Source organism: Rhea americana, unplaced genomic scaffold (genome assembly GCF_003343005.1).
Source record: "Rhea americana isolate MKP2758 unplaced genomic scaffold, rheAme1 scaffold_250, whole genome shotgun sequence".
In the NCBI taxonomy this organism is placed as follows: Eukaryota; Metazoa; Chordata; class Aves; order Rheiformes; family Rheidae; genus Rhea; species Rhea americana.
In genome coordinates, this window is record NW_028186369.1 from 751570 (window position 1) to 767704 (window position 16135).

At 47.3% G+C, this 16135-nt stretch overlaps 1 protein-coding gene across 4 annotated transcripts in view; it reads right to left on the minus strand.

Annotated features, from left to right (window-relative positions):
- Positions 1-15638, minus strand: part of LOC146594720 (ankyrin repeat and fibronectin type-III domain-containing protein 1-like) — a 302120-nt gene extending 286482 nt beyond the window's left edge. For 3 of the 4 annotated variants that reach the window (XM_085307013.1, XM_085307012.1, XM_085307010.1), the window contains exons 1-2: positions 15488-15638; positions 11112-11254 (exon numbers count right to left, since the gene is read on the minus strand). The gene's annotated coding sequence lies outside the window, so the exon portion shown is untranslated. Of the gene's footprint in view, positions 1-11111; positions 11255-14888; positions 14991-15487 lie in introns of those variants that run through there. The other variant, XM_085307011.1, reaches the window with a different exon arrangement.
- Positions 15639-16135: the final 497 nt, after the last annotated feature.

Here is a 16135-nt window from a genome sequence, read left to right on the forward strand (position 1 = left end):
TTTCTCTCTGCTTTTCCCTCCTAGTTTGAGAAAATAATGAACTCTCCTCATTAAACTTGTCCTTTCTACATAGAAATTAACCATTCAAGGCAACCTGACTAACAGACTGCCAAACATGTGCAGAAAACAGAGCCATCTCCAGCCAAGGAAAACTGCAGCAGCAAGAAAAACAGGATGGGGCTCCTCTTCCAGGGCAGAAGTTTCACAAGATTTGGACTTGCTGCGTTTTGGGATCAAGAGCTTCCTCTCTGAACTGCAGACACCTCAGTTTGTGCACGAAGGACTACTCTGAAGAGCAGCAAACCCAAGGTGACTCACAAGAGGAACAGAGAGTGGGAATGGAAAAGCCAGACCTCACTTCTGCTACTCCAGAAGTATCAGAGTGCTACGTGACAACTGCACCAAATACAGCAAAATCCCAGCAAGTTCCTGTACTGCAAAATAAGAAYCTGAGAACAACATGACCAAAACTTCTCACTGAACAGAGAAAGGGCAGGGGAAGACTGGGAATGGGGCCATCTACATAGACCCAGAAAGGAAGGTTTGGAATATGCATCCAGAGATACCCATGTGTCCCTACAGCTTGGGAGCAAACAGGGAAAGTAAGTTGAGGAGATGTTCCTGGTCAAAGTATCAAGAAAACAGCCACTACTCTTTGGAAGATTTGGCTTCAGATGAAGCCAGCCTCCCAAAGTCAATGCTCTGGCAGGGACTGAGAAACTTCTGAGATGTCTGCTATTTTTAAAATTAAGATGTTACTGAAATAGTTGAAAGTAGTTCAGCATTGGCTAGTCCAAYGCTGTCCCTGTGGAACACTGAACAAACGTGCTACATCTCAAATTAGTACTAAGCCAAGTCCTGACTCCCCTGACTTTTTAACAAGGGGCAAGGGTTTGCTGTAGGCGGAAGCGTAAGCTTTCATGCAAAGGTCACACTGGATTTTACCTATGGACTTTTAACCCTTTCTTGTTAGGGAAATGAAACAGGAACATGAACTTTTTATCTTCATCTAAGCATTGCAATAAAGTCAAATGTTAAAAGATTACTGTCTAGAAAAGGGGAAGCTACACTCAAAATGCTCGAGAACAACTGCAACCCTGAATTATCACCTCCAAAACCAAGCAAAAAGCCACAGGATGGGTTTTTCCCTCAGACCTCACACCAAGATGATCTAATGTACTATCTATCCCTTAACCATCTGGAACCTGCTCCAGCCCTCCACTCAGAGAGGGCAGCAGAAAAGAGAGAGGATGGCCCACTAGGCATGCCTGAATCACAGAGACAAGACAAGCTTTAGCCYGGTCATGGATATAGAGTGTATTTAAAGTGCTTTTATTGTATTATGCATTTCTGTTCAAGTCCTATCGAAAAAAAAAGAGGAGAGTTGGAAAGATATACTTTAAGTTGCAGAAATGGGAGTTGTTTGAAAAAGAAAACGATCAAATGTCCGTTACTTAAAATTTAATTTATGTTAATGGTTCAGTTCTGAATGAAAAATTCAAGCCACATACACAGCTACATTTATTTTCAAGAAATTTTCAAGCACCTCTAGCACTGCAAGATACGTTAATCACACATTCTATTAATTTGCAGCCTGCACAGAGATTCACCTCCTTTTAATTAGATCTAATTTTAGTTTTGCAGGAATAGGGTAAGCGCATTTTGTAAGAATTCCTCTTGACATGATATCTTACAGACAGAGGAACTGTTGCTCTTTATGCTGCCTCTTCCCCTCTCCCTACACACATACACACACCATCCCCCTGCAGCACTTCCAGCCCTTTTCAAAGCCTCTTGCAGGAAGCAGCCACAAGCAAGAGAGAGTCAGCTGGAAGAGCAGCGACACATTTCACAGGAGGCCACTGCAGCCAGGGAAGAGGTAGGAATGGAAACGGAAGAAGTACAGGATTTAACKTCTGCAGCATCCCTGGTAAGGGAAAAAGACAGGCACAAAGACACTAAACAAGAGCCACCAGAGAAAAAGGGCCACAGACAGCTTACGGACCAGATGCAAATTATGTCCCAGTTTTCCTGCAAASAAAACGATGCAAGGAAAGCAGCGCTGAACAAAGCGGGATTTGCACCCCATGCAAAAGATGAGAGAGCTAAAGAAGAGATGGCATGGAAAGGACCAGGCTCAGGATACTTTCGCAAGAAGCGTGGATGAATAAGGCAGCCTGTGGAGCAAGGTGAAATCTCACTGCTCTCTTCCCTCCCACCTGATGAGACTTACAGCCAAACTTGCATCCACTGAAGTTAATGAGACCAGGCTTTGCCTCCCTCAGAGTCGGAGCGATTCCTCAGCTATTTACCCACACATCCTTCTAGTCCTGGAAACGATCTCAGCAGCTCAGTGCTAATACAGCACACGGCTTTCTGGTCCCTTTTAAATCCCTGCCACCCATGCTTCATGGCCAAGCCCTCACCCACCAAACCGGCCTGRGCTGGGTGCAGAAGACCCAAGACCAAGCCCAGGAAGCCTCCTGGCACATTCATGCACCACAAGCTTTGTCACCAGTCACATTCAAGCATTCCCTCTGGCCTCCCCACCTCAAACGCTGCCTGTTCCCCAATCTGACGTGGTTTTCAGAGTAGTTTCAGGCATAGAATCATAGAATCAGTTTTGTTTTAACTTACACAAAACACACTGTGGAGAGATCTCCAAACCAAATAGCCAGATCAACCYGAGTTGATGCAAGCCACAATTCAAAATGAGTTAAATTTCAAATTTGTTTGAAATTCCTAAAGAATTTGTGTTTGACTAAACCAGTTTAAAAATACAAATCTTCATCCTGTGCAGAAGTTTTCTGCAAGCAAGAGGCTTGCTGCATGGTCATAGTGGGTTATATTGCTTCCAGTCGCCTCTCGGACCAACATCACTGCCCTAGGATGCCCAGCCTTCTCTCCCACATCCCTGCTGGCAGCCACGACTGCAGCAAAGGGAGTCCAGGAGCTATGGCAGCCTGGATCGGTGGGGGGATTGGAGGCGCCTCGTACCAATGCCTGCCCGACAGTCCCCTCTGTCTCTCTTCTCTCAGGACCACCATCAGCACCATTGCATCCATCCGACATCCCACCCTGCCGACACGCTAGAGTTCATAAGCCAACAACTCAGCCCATATTTAACCAAGACATCCCTGAAYGCAGGGGAGGTTTCGGCTCACACCCAGGAAAGGGGAAAGACCGGTTCTCAGGGAGGGGAATGATCCAACTCTGGTGACAGCTGGGTTAAAGACAGCCCAGCTCACGCACAAGGCTGTTYCACGGGCAGCCAGAGGTCAGCCCCGGCAAGCAGCAGGCTGCCAGCCCAGAGGAAGGAGCCAGTGCCCTGCGCACACAAGATAGAAGGGTCTGTTTGCCTTGTCGCTACCTTTAATCTGAACCTCCCTTTCATGTCGGCACTGCTAACAGCACCTCCTGCCACAGCCAAGTCAAGTCAACTGGTGACTTCATTGTTGCTTCCTTCACCTAAATTGTCTCCGGAGACCCTGCTGCTTCTTTTCAGCGGGCGCAGCATCCTCTAAGCACAGCTGCACAGCCTCCGTTTCCTTCCTCTGCACAGATCGCCGGGTCGCATCCACTACTTAGAACCCAGCAGTTTTTAACCTCAGACTCTCCTCCTGCCAGCATCAGCTCCATGCTTCAGGACAAGGAAAACCAGTGAGTGACCAGCACCCTTCTCTGGGGCAGGCCCATCCTTTCCACAAACTTCCAATGGCTCTTTGGGCTTGGTGGGACAGATGCAGACTATAGCTCAGCAGCCCTGGCTTTGGGGAGCACAAGCAAAGGAAAAGTCAACCCCAGGGCCCCATGTCCCAGCCTCTGTCAGGTTCAAGCCCAGGGGCTAGCAGTCAACCTCATCACTATTAGAAATTCTGTTCCCAGGGCAAATGTGCCTCAAGCTGGTGCACCTGAGCCCCTGCCATTCCCAGCACCTGACAAACATCAAACAGTACAGCTGGGCTGTGAAGCAAGATGACCTGAGGAGGTAAAACACCTGCAACCTCACAGCAGAAACTTGGGAACATTTTGAAAAAGACACTCTGAATACTTCCTTTTTTTCTTTGAGACGTAACAAAATGGTGCTTAAATTAAAATTATTTCCAGGTTTCTGCAAAAAGAATCTCTCAATGTGCTCTAGGAAAAGYTTCTAGCCAGCTAGACTCTCTTAAGTACTATCCCTGGTGCTCAGCCCTCTGCAAAGTCCAGCACTTCTGCCCAAGCTGAAGGCTTTCCTTCCTTCTGCTGCCCTGCCAGCACTTCGTACCATCATCTCCCACAGACATGCAGAGCTCCTCTGAAAGCACCTTCTTCTCCTTCATGATTGCATTGCTTCACTCCGTAACATGTTTGAGGATGCAGTTTTAGAGGAAAATGCTGCTGCAAATGATAAATACCCAGTATGCCAGGAAGAGCAGCCAGCACAAGGCCGTAAGGCTATTTAAGATAAATAGGCCTTTCACTTCACTTTAACAGAAGTGGGTACCTGCTAAAGAGCAACATGACTGATTCAAACATGCCGGGGTAAAAATAGATGGTAAAGTGATGTTATGACTTGCATGGAAGAAAGTTTGGAACTTCCTTAAATAAAAAAGCTTGAGTTTCATTCTGCTTTCCAAAAATCCTTTTCAAGGCCTAAAGTCCTCCTGTTACAGACAAAGCTGTGCACAGACAGCCTCATACACTGGTGCTGTAGTCCATACCCTATACCTGCATGCACACTCACATGTCCTTTCAGTTATCCTTTGGAGCAGGAATCATCTACTTTGTGTAATTAGTTTTTTTTTTATACACAAGTTAAAAGAGACTCCAAAGGCTTAACCTGAAGTCAAGGTCTCCACAACACACCATCCCTTTGCCAAACTCCTTCCATACTGAAAACCAGACCCTGCACACATCCAAGGACATGAAGCCAGTTGGTGGCATGTTTCTGAGGCTTCCTCTCACCCTAGCCAGTGCTCAGCACAGAAAATTACAGCAACTGTAAAATTAACCCTCAGCTTTCAGGCTCATCTGGTAGGTTTTAACAGGAGYGTTTCCTCAGAGCAAACCTAATCTATCACTTCTACTGATTCGAAGGAGCTTTGCCTCAGTTTCAAAATGCATCGGCCCTGCTTCTTCAGGGCGACGCTRCAGGCCAACATTGCTCCACTGATGGAACTTTTATCCCCAAAACTCTTTCCAAGTTTTAGCCATGCTGCTCATTGAGCCGACRCATTTTACTCTCAATAAGACACTTTTCACTCCCTTTTACATAATTTGGCTTTGCTGTTGGCTTTGGAGCTGCACGTGCTGGTACCTAGTGCTCCTGCCTCATGTTGAGCAACAAGGCAGGGCTGAGCGTGCTCAAAGTGATACACGATGCTCTATAGAAAGAGAAGGGTTCATTAACCCACGTTGGGGATGCTCTTTACTAGGGGAAGGGGAACAGTTTAAAAGTCAACATAAGGTGGCCTGCAGACCACAGTATTATGCATACTGTGCTTTGCTCTTTTCTTACAAATTTGGGGATTTATAAGCCTATTTTCCCTGAACTGGTGCAATTGTGTTTAACCTTGCTACCGTGAGCCACGTTGCTATAGCTACCACACACAAGCCTCAGCAAGGGAAGTATATTTTTAGATTTGCCAAAATAAAAGTCTAAAGAGGCTTTTCCATRCAGAGCTTTCCTTGTTTCACTACACAAGAATTAGGGCACGTTTGAGGGAATTAAAATGTGGGAAATTCAAAACTGATTGGCTCTGGCTGCATCCCCGGCCTCTGCCCTGATCTGCAGGCTGCCACAGCCCAGAGCCCAGGATGCTACAAGGAGATGCTGCATCCTCTTGCCACCTTCACRGAGATGTGGTTGGATAGCTCAGGTGCCAAGAGAGCTGGATCCAGGGTCCTTAGGAAGGACAGGTTAGAAGGACAAGGTGGAGAGTCATCCTCGGTGTGTAAGCACAGTGGGAACACACARCGCTTTGCCATGGGATGGGTGATGARCCAGCTGAGAGCTGATGGACCAGKATTAGCAGGTGGATCAACATGGACGATGTCGTGATGGGTGCCTGCTACAGACTGCCTGATCGGAGAGAAGTAGATGAGGCCTTTTTCAGACAAYTGGAGGAAGCCTCACATTCGCAAGCCCTCATCCTCATGGAGGTCTTTATTCATCCCAATTTGCATTGGGGAGACAACACAGCAGGGCACAAGGAATCCAGGAGGTTTCTGGAGTGCATTGATGGCAACCTCCCAACACAGCAATGAGAAGTTGATGAGATGAGATGCTCTGCTGGACTTCATACTTACAAACAAGGAAGAAGTGGTCAGAGATGCATATGCCAGCATCCTTAGTTGCAGTGACCCTGAGATGATGGAATTCAGGATCCTGAGAGAAGGTAGCAGGACAGAAGTCAGGATCACAACCCTRTATACTTCAGGAGAGCAGACTTTGGCATGTGCAGGGACCTGCCTGGAAGAATCCCACAGGATACAACCCCAGAGGTACTCGAGGTCCAGAAGAACTGGTTGATTGTCAAGAATTACTTCCTCCAAGCCCAAGAACAGACCATCCCAATGAGCAGGAAGCCAAGCAACAGCAGCAGAAGGCCTGCGTGGATGAACAAGGAGCTCCTGACTAAACTCAAACACAGGAAGAGAAGCGTACAAGAGAGATGAAAGCAAGAATATGTGACCCAGAAGGAACATAAAGACACTAACTTTGTCTGAAACAGTTGTGTTGCCATTCAGAGGGACGTCAACAGGCTGGAGAGTTGAGCAGACAGGAGTCTCATGAAGTTCAGCAAAGGGAAGCGCAAATCTGTGGAGGAATAACTCCCTGCACCAGTGCAAGCTGGGGGTCAACCAGCCAGAATGCAGCTCTGCAGAAGAGGACCTGGGGATCCTGGGGGACAAGCTGACCRGGAGCCAGCAATATGCCATTGTGGCAAAGGAGGCCAATGGTATCCTGAGCTGCACTGGGCAGAGCACTGCCAGCTGGTTGAGGAAGGTGGTCCTTCACCTCTACACAGCCCTGGTGAGGCCACACCTGGAGTGCTGTGTCCAGTGCTGGGCTCTCCAGTAGATGAAAGACATAGATTTACTGGTAAGAGTCCAGCGAAGGGCCACAAAGATTGAGACTGGAGAATCTGCTTTATGAAGAAACACTGAGAGAGTTGGGATTGTTTAGCCCCAAGAAGAGAAAGCTCAGAGGGAATCTTATTACAGTGTGTATAAATACCCAATAGGAAATTGTAAAAACAGGGCCAGTGACAGGTTAAGAAGAATAGGGCACAACCTGAAACACCAGAAATTCCTTAATTCCTTTTAGACACACGAAAATAATTAGAAGTTGTGAAGTCTCCATTCTTGGAGGTACTCAAAACCCAGCTGGACATGGTTCTGAGCAACCTGCTCTAGCTGATCTTACTCTTGGCAAGGAGGATGGACTAGGGGATTTCCAGAGGTCTCTCTCCAATTTCAGCAGTTCTGAGATTCTGTGACCTAGCAGCTCACTGTCTGGGAGAGGTGAACCCGTCTCCCTCAAGGCCCAGACCATCCACTGTGGCTTGAATGATGCGCTCTTTGCTGCTGGCTCAGTGAGCTGAGGTAGCTCATAGCTGCCCCAGGAAGAGAGCTGCACCAGATGCCTTTTGAGCAGCAGCCACTGCTGAATCATTTGAGCCCACCTTGACTATCTCCACAACTGCAAAGGAGCATGATGGGGGTGGGGATGGTGGGGTGCTTCAGATATCCCAGCATCAGCAGTCCCCATTCATGAATCAGCCCCTTTACAGCATTCAGCAAARGTGCAAAAGCAGCAGCATTCAGAAGACTAAACAGTTCCACGGGCATCAAGGTTATTCAGCAGAAAGCATTTCAGAAAGGGTCACGAGCTTCACACTGCAAAGGCCAAGTTGCCTTTTAATGAAGAGACTACACAGAGACCTGAGGCATAAACCTTATTAGCACAGCTCTGCTCCTGTCCAGCCCTTACTGTTTCTCCACAGTACCTGATCCTTGAACTGCTCGAGACAGGAAAGAGAAGGGCAGATCCATCGGTGAATGAGTATTCCTTCATAGCAGTGTCATATTTAAGTGCAACACAGCASAATCTCCCAGGGCTATAATATACATGCACTCCATGCTTGCTTGTAAGATGAGACAGTGTTCAGAGAGGCATTTGCAGTTCAGGATATCTGATCTTAATTGCTGGATTACTAACACAGAAGTAACAAATGGATTTTAGATCTCTATATTTATTTGAGCAAGCAAGAATTGTGCGCGTATGACGATTTGTTCATTCAGAGCCTAGGCCACAGAACAAGATTTAAGAAGTTTCCTTTTTCGTATTTAACAGTTGTAAGCAATATAAGCACCTTTAAGGCAGCATAGTTTCATCTACTCAACTGAGTAAGTTGTTTTAGTTGCACCAGGAGATTTAAAATACCTGCAAGGAAGAGGTAGTAGCATAAGCTGCTGGAACACAGTTTTTGACACCAGTGGGTGTCAAAAGCATCATTGCACAGATGAGGACCCACAAAGTGCAGTTTTTCAGTCCAGCTGAACCTACCAGGCTACAGCTTGCATCTCCACCCCATGCCAGCAGTAAGCACCTACCCCTTTCCTGTGTCCACACCAGTGTTAGGAGCTAAACCATCTGAAAAGTCACCTTACAACACCAATCAATGCCTTTTTGTCTATTCAGCTCTTTGAACAGATTTGTCACAAGAGAATCAGAACAAGGGRCCAGGAAGCAGCAGGACAGCCACTGAGGATGGCAGCCCGGTCAGCTTAGCTCAGCGGGCTGCCCAACCCTTACCCTCGGGRGAGGCAGGCAAATCAGCAAGAGCTCCCATACAGGCCTGCTACATCACATCGCAAGTATCCACACAAGAGTTCAACACTGTTTAAGGTAAATGCATCTACTTGACAGATTTAGTGTCATTAAGACCTGCATGATGAAATGACATCTCAGTTCGTGTTCCAGCCCAAAGAAGTGTCTGAAAGCAACTGCTGTCTAAGTAGCTTCTACTCAGCCTACAATCACTGCACATCTGCAGCAGCAACGTGATGCTTCGCAAGTAAGGCCAGATACATCATTCCTCCCCCTAGCAAAGGAAGTTGGACACAGGCTCCAAAATTTTGCCCCAAACCAGCTACTAAAATTTAAGTCTGTTCTGTGATCACAGCCTCATTCTGTTCCTCCTGACCTCTCATGATGCAAAGGATCAGAGGAGCATGTCCAAASAGCAGTCAAATCTCCGTGGCTGGATTTGCATGCTAAACATACACAGTGCTGGCTACACAATGAGCTGGTATTCAAGCATTTCTTCCCACTGTTTTTTATTTAGGGAAGAGTCTATTAGATAGTCATGTATGAATACCTCAGCACRGGCAGGGGGGAGCATGGATGAAGCAGAACATCCGGCAACCTTCCTGCATACTTTGGACAAGTGATATTTCACTGCTATTGCCAGTTAGACAGGCAAACTSTAAGGTACAGGGACTGCAGCCCAAGAATTGCCTCAGTCCCAATAAACCTAGCACTTCTCCAAAAGGAGACATTACCCAATATCCGTTCTCACAGGTTCAGGGGAAAATATATCTGAACTGAGCTACAAGAAAACACTAGCAGAAAAATGAGAAGGAACAAAAAGCATTAGCAATCTGCTGCTCTCCCTCCACTCYTCTGCCTGGGAAGCATTAGATGAGCAAAGCAAACTACTCTTGTCAGAAAACAACAATATGACCTTGTTCATGAGAATGCTAGTAACTCACTGGCAATATTTTGCTCTTATACAGTCCTGTCTTTCATTAGGTTTCAAAACTATTTTACTTATAAAGGAGCTCAGGCCACTCCTAGAAACCCATTTTGCATATGAGGAAACCAGCTTCTGCATATCTAGAGCTGTTTTCCCTGGGAAGCAATCAACCCCTGATGCCATAAGCAAGCACAGGGCAAGCATGACACAGTCCAGCCAGAAACGATAGCTCRAGGTACTGGTGTGCAGAGCTGCCTTCCCCATGCAGGGGTCATCTCTTTTCACATGTAAAAAATAGGAGTCTGCAAAGTTTCTGAGCACAAAGCTGAGGGACACGCTGTAAAGACTGGGACATCAATCCTACTGTTCACCTCAGCTCCCTACACAGAGGGGRCTCCAGGACCTTCCTGGGAAGCGAATTTAGTAAACAGGTTGTTGCATCAGATTTTGCTCCTTCACATCACCTGGAGCCAGTGCCCAATTTAACCCATCTGGCATCAGTCTGAGTCATCTGCTCATTAGGATGGAGGATGCATAACAACACCTACAGCACTGTCACAACACGGCTGACGCTTAAGACCAAAATGAGGTTTTTGTCTATGCTTGTGAGAGCCAGGACAAAAAGACCCCTTGATGCCACTGATAAACCCCTCTGCCTTTTACCCCTACCCTGCAGCCAAAAGCCCTCCACGAACCCTTAATGAACAAAGTCTTATAACTGCTCTTGGAGGCCTGGGAAAAAACAGTTCTCCCATTTCAGAGATGGGAAAAAGCCTGCCCAAAAGATGGGGATGACTGGCCTGTTTGTGCTCCCACAGATTATGGGCACACTTGGAGCTCACTCTCTCCTAGATGGATCTGCAAACACCTGTGGCATTGCTGGATTGCAGCTAGGAGGCGAGATTGAGCACCTCTATCTGATTTTTTTTTAAGGGGGGGTAAGAAGGTGTGGGGTGGGGGAGGGAACAAGAGCCTTACAGTACCCAACCAAATCTAATTTATGGTTTAAATATTATGGTTTAATGCAGTAAAGAAACACTGAGCTTATGAGCCAATCAATGCATTTTGAGGAAGACCTTCATCTMCATTGCCTTCTGTACTCAACTGCTAAAAAAAGGGATGTTTAGAGAGTAAAAAAGTAAAGAAAAGGCCTAATCTAAGAAGCTGGAGGAGCACAGCCAGAGGGCAACTGCACTCTCCCAATTTTAATGACATACCAATACAGCAAAGAAAGGGGACATCACAAGYAAAAGCAGCAGAATGAACAGCTCAGAGGGACTTCTTCAGTCTCCTATTATTTGCACACTCTTGGCACTGCACAAAATGAAAAATACAGGACAGGCAGTTGTCCTGCCAGACTCTTACCGCCTGCCTTCTCACATAGGTGGGCAGCTCTTCTGGTGTCACTTCAGATGGTCTAAAAGGCTGACTCTTCTTCTGCCACAACTGAGTCTACTCCACCACACAAGCACTATAGGCCTTCAGGCAATGCTGTCCCCAGGTATGTTCTGTAAATAACACACCAAAAATAAAAACAAAAAAAGAAAAACAGAGCAAAGTCAGAGGTTTATACCATATACATCTAAATCATCATCCCCTAAAATACCAGGCATGGCAGTGACTCTGCAAGCAGACCACAGGGTATTTATTAGTCAGGGCTGCTCTGGAACCCACCACAGCTGGGGAGAAAAACAGGCAATGGAGACAAGTTCTTAGGAAGAAGGTAGCTTTATGTAGCCACTGCCTGCAGCCCAAAGCTCTCCTGTTCTCCCTTCAAGTCTGGAAGCCCTTGTGCATTGGTGTCTCTGTGACCTTCACAGTCATCAGAGGAAAACAACTTCACTTAAATTTCCTAAGWTTTCCTTTTCAGCTCTGCTATCATGTTGACAGACTATCTGCAGCAGAGGAATTAGACCTGGGACCCAAGATTTTTTTCTAGATGTCCAGCAGAGCATATTTAATATGAAAAAAGGCATGTAGGTCATTTTGCATCAGAACTAGAATTCACAGTTTCTTGGCATGAGAAAAAAAAAATCTCAGTTCCTACTTGTAGCTAACACATAAAAAGCTTTCAAAGGTCAAAATAAAGCAGCTATCAATTTATCCCCAAAAGTACATTTTAGTCAAGGTTTTAACAGCCTGGGTTCTCTAACCAGTGACTGGAAAAGACACCATCCCAGAGCAAGATGTGCCAGATCGGAATAGCAGGCAATTCTCACGTGCCCCTCAGGACTGCACTGGCAGCGCTATGAGAGCCGTGCCTGGCTCTCCCCGCGTGGCTCCAGCCCCAGCTCACACATTTGAAAGGCTCCCAGTGCAGAAAGGAGAAAGAGTCCAGACCAGGAGCAGCTCTGCCAACAAAGCAAGCATGTTCAGCCCAGAAGCATCCTAAAAATAATGGATCCTCTGCTCAGTTCTTCCTGCCCCAGCAGCTGGCTCTGCACTCCCAGTGTCAGCCATCCCTCCAAACTGGACCCAACCACAGCAAAACCATTTGTGCTATGGTCCCTTACTACCCATGGTGAGGGAACTCAGCAGAGCAGATCCTTGCTCCCCAGAGAAGGAGGCCTGTACAGTCATCATCCTAGAGCGAGGTCACCCAGAGGAAGGTCCCAGCCAGCCGCATCCCGTTCCCTGCTCTCCACGACAGCATAGAGCGCTGCTTGAACAGCATTCCTGCACTTGCCTGTGTTGCCAGCCTTTTCTTCTTTGCAAGAAGGAAGAGGAACAGCAAGGGAGTCAAGTGGCACTACCTAAAAACTACTGGGGAGTTTCTTCTCCCAGCTCTGCCCAGGAACTGGTTTCGCCCGTTCCGTGTTGCTTCTCTGCCTTGAGCCACTTTAGTGCCACAGCCACCCCACTGCATCTCTGCTCTAGCATGGCACTACTYTTCCTCACCTCTGCTCTTCCCCATCCTCCAGCTAAATGTTTTTTTTGGTTGGTTGGTTGTTTTTTTTTTAAAAAATACATATATATCCTCCAAACCAAGCAGTGCCCTGGCTCTCAGGAGAGCACCGCTTGGCCCATGTATTCCCACTCTGATCCAACATGACAGATAACTGTTTCACTTTGAGATGACCACATAAAATAGCGGGACGATCTGACAGCATTCACTGAGCAAACAGGCACAGCAATTTGAGAAGGTGCCAGCCGCCTTGGCACAGCAGGATCGTGGGCATGCCCAGGGCCGGGAGCTGCAGGAGCAGCCGCTCATCCCATYCTGCTCTCTGAGCGGCAGCCCTCCAGCAGAAAGGCCGTGACATTTTACACGGCCTGAGCAGGACGCAGCATCATTCACCTGCTGGACATCACCATAAAGATGACCTTTAACATCTCACATTAAAACAGGGAGAGCTTTGGAACAAATTGAAATGGAAAGGCAAGAATGGTGGACAAACAACATCCTCAAGCTCAGAGCCACCCTGGCTTTTCCTGCCGCAGCATGCTGAGCTCATCTCGACGCTGGTGAACCAGCCAACACGTATTTCTCCTCCTAGGAGAGATAAGAGGATGCACAAGCACAGAACCACCCTTGCCACCAACAGTTGCTCCAGGTGTGTCCCCAAGGTCACGACAGAGCCAGAGGAGAGCCAACTGCCACGTGCCCTGCACAGCATCCCAATTCCCTCCGCAGCTCCCATCACTGGAAGCTGGCATGGCCGGGACCTCTCGGTTACATTTTGGCTTAGCTCCCTGCAGCAGACCCTGCAGTTACATTTACAAATGCTGCCCCAGTTTTCCCAGCCCCTTTCCTGGTGGCTCTAGGACATGTGCTCTCTTTTCCCATTTGGAGCAGAGTGGGGGCTGCCAGTCCAGTCCTCTGCAGTGCTCCATATAATTCATAATGCTAATTCATAGCATTAAYGATGCTGCAAAGTGGAGAGCTATAAAAGAGAATTACAGTGGCTGAACACTCCATAAATGACAACTGTTTGCCCTCTTTGAAGTTAAATCCTTAAAGATAAAAAAAAGTTATTTCCTCTCCAGTTATAAATCACTGGAGGTAAAGGGATGATAATTAAAACGCCCATTGCCCTAATGACTGCCGTACCAAGGATAGCATCCTGCTGTCTTCTGACTGTGGATTTAATTATCATATAGGAATGCAGGATATATTAAATTACATAAGCTTTCACATGAATGAATAAAGAAAGTACAACTTGCTCCCCAGTAACATCCCAGCAGATGTCAACTAGCACATCTCAATTTGAGAAAAATCATTATTCTTTGCACCGCACAGGACAGGAGATGCCTCACCCGGAAAGACATYGTTCTCCAGGAAGATGCCCTAAGATTGCATCACTTTCTTTGGAGAGGCTCTGGCTCTTCTGCAACGTGGAACTATCTCAAGAAAAATCTTTGCCTTCCCTGTCCTGCCAGCCCCTTCTAACTGCATTGGAGAAGACAGTCCAAGACAAACACTGCTCCAAGTGTGCCGCACAACCAAGCTGCAGGTTCCCCAAGTCTGGGAAGCATTTAAATGATTTCTGTTTGCATCAAAACAGATCTGAATTTTTGCTTTACCAGAAGGGCAGAAGCTTATTCATGCAACTATCACGTTTTCATAACTTCAGCAGAGAAGCAACATCAATTTTTTAAAAAATAAAAATAATWAAAAAAAATCAACCAAAATCATCTTTGGTATGTTGAGGCAAAAGCTGCAAAAAAGGACAACCTTCAGTTCCACAGGGACAGGCTGCAATAATACAGTTCTTACCGAACAGTGCTGCCTTTTGGAGCCCAGAAGAAGCTGMCAAGTCCCAAACACCTCAAAATGCAGGAAGACCTCCATGGACCACACAGGAGTCCTCAGTACAGCAATAAAATTAATTCAGGCACGTAAAGCAGAACAGCCACATCCCAGAGCATCCATCAGGGGAAGCCCACGTTTCAGATAATACAAAGCCATATTTCTTGGGTTTAATTATTTCTAGGGTTAGTCTCTGACAGTTAAAACATTTGCAATGAAGAAGGAAGACTAATAGTTTCCTCCCTACTTCACTTCTGTAACTGCTAGTTGAGAGCAAGAAAAAAAAAAAAACACATCTGTAAGGAAAAGGCTGCGTGAACTCCTCGGGAGCATCACTATTTGCAGCTCACCTCCGCCTATAGCAGGGGGATACGCGGGAAAGCTGAACTTGCCTTCAGGAGGCTGGCAGGACGCGAAGCAGGAGACACAAACCATCCTTCTGCAGAGCCTTTTCCGCAGGGCATGCAAGCATCCACCTCACCCGAGCAGCAATCCCCGACACTGTTCTCCTCCTCTTGGAAGCAGACCCAGGTTTAAGCATCCTGCTGGCTTCCTGCCTAGAGGGATGAGTGTCCAGGACCCTCCTCCTTAGTCTTTTCTTTTTCTTTCTTTCTTTCTTTTCTTTTTTCTTTTTTAAGATGCATAACTTCTTGTCTGTCTTTAGTAGTAAACTTTCCAGTATCTAGACATACTATATTTTTTAGGAAAGCCATTTTTGTTGGTTTGGCCAGCTGAATTTCAATGTCACCTACGGAAGCACTTGCCTTATCCACCTTATCCCCCCCTTTCCCAGCCAACACCTGCGGAAGAGCAACTCGAACTGAAAGAAAAAAAGCAGGAAAAAAAGGGGGGGGGGAGAGACAAATCTAAAGGGGAACAAAACGCTCCTCCACGCTGCGATAAGCCAGCGCTGCAGGAAGCAGGATTCCCTCCCTCCTCCCCGAAGGCTACAGGCACGCGAAGACCGCGGCTGCTCGCGGTGCGCACTTACAGCGGGCCGCGGCGCGGAGGCTCCGCCGGGCGCGCTCCCCGGGCGCCCTCCCCGGGCGCTCGGAGCGGCGGCGAGGGCGCATTTCCCAGCAGCTGCTTTTCACGCCGAGCTGCTGCGATGGAGCAGCAAAACAGCATTGCAAGAGCATGAAGTAATCCCACCCCTGCGGTGAGCGTTTTGCTATCCGATTAGCTACTCCAAGTGTCAGAGGGGAGGGAAAACAAAAAAGAAAGAAAGAAAAAAAAAGTGCGCTGCAAAGGCTGTTTTGCCGCGCCGAGGAAGAGGAAGCGGGGCAGGGGGGSCAGGAGCAGCTCCGAGACAAAACTCCCCTTCCCGCAGAGCAGCACAGCCAGCAGCTTTCATCCCCCCCATGCATGGGCAAAGGGCGGCCGTGCAATCAGATACTGCGGCGAGGCCGACAGGCAATAACTTGCTGCTCCGGCATAATTAATTTGCTGAAAACTACCCATGCTACTTCATGAATCGTTTTAACAAAAACCAGCCTGAGACTGCATGCTAGTTTAAGATGCAGCTAATGTGCATAAAGCAGCAAAGCAAACCGAGCATGCTGGCCTGCACAGAGCAGGGAAAAGCAAAGTACGTAAAGTACCCAGAGTTTGCACTGCAGCAATCTGACTTCTTAGTTGT